This window comes from Tupaia chinensis, unplaced genomic scaffold, assembly GCF_000334495.1.
Source record: "Tupaia chinensis unplaced genomic scaffold, TupChi_1.0 Scaffold000604_1, whole genome shotgun sequence".
In the NCBI taxonomy this organism is placed as follows: Eukaryota; Metazoa; Chordata; class Mammalia; order Scandentia; family Tupaiidae; genus Tupaia; species Tupaia belangeri.
Window position 1 is genome coordinate 2,429,475 of NW_006160122.1, and position 408 is coordinate 2,429,882.

A 408-nucleotide genomic window follows, 5' to 3' on the forward strand; every position below is an offset into this window, starting at 1 on the left:
AGATCCCAAGAGGAGAATGGAGGAGAAGGGATTGCGGCGTGACCATCCCCCCTGGGGGGTGATTTCTCGCTTTCTGTCTCTATGTCTCTCTCTGTCTGTCTGGCGAGTGCACGCGCCCTACAGTGAAAATCGTGAAAAAAAAAAAAGAGGCCATGTGTAAAGCCATGGAAGCTGTGGCTTCCCAGGGCAAGGCTAAGAACTGAGAGAGAGTAGGCAGACCACCATCCCAAGGAGCCCCCTCCCTGTCCACCCCAACCTTCTGCACCCTCCCCTGCACATGTCACACTGACCACATCTGAAGGCATCTAAATTTGAAGCTACAGATGGGGACCAGTGACTCCTGTTTCATTTTGGTCATTTTGTCTCCTGCTCCCACACGCTTCATACCATCTTGGAAAATAGCATTTC

General features: G+C 51.7%; 1 pseudogene; it reads left to right on the forward strand.

The window, feature by feature from the left end:
- Positions 1–203, forward strand: part of LOC114009690 (phosphoglycerate mutase 1-like) — a 6,104-nt pseudogene extending 5,901 nt beyond the window's left edge.
- Positions 204–408: the final 205 nt, after the last annotated feature.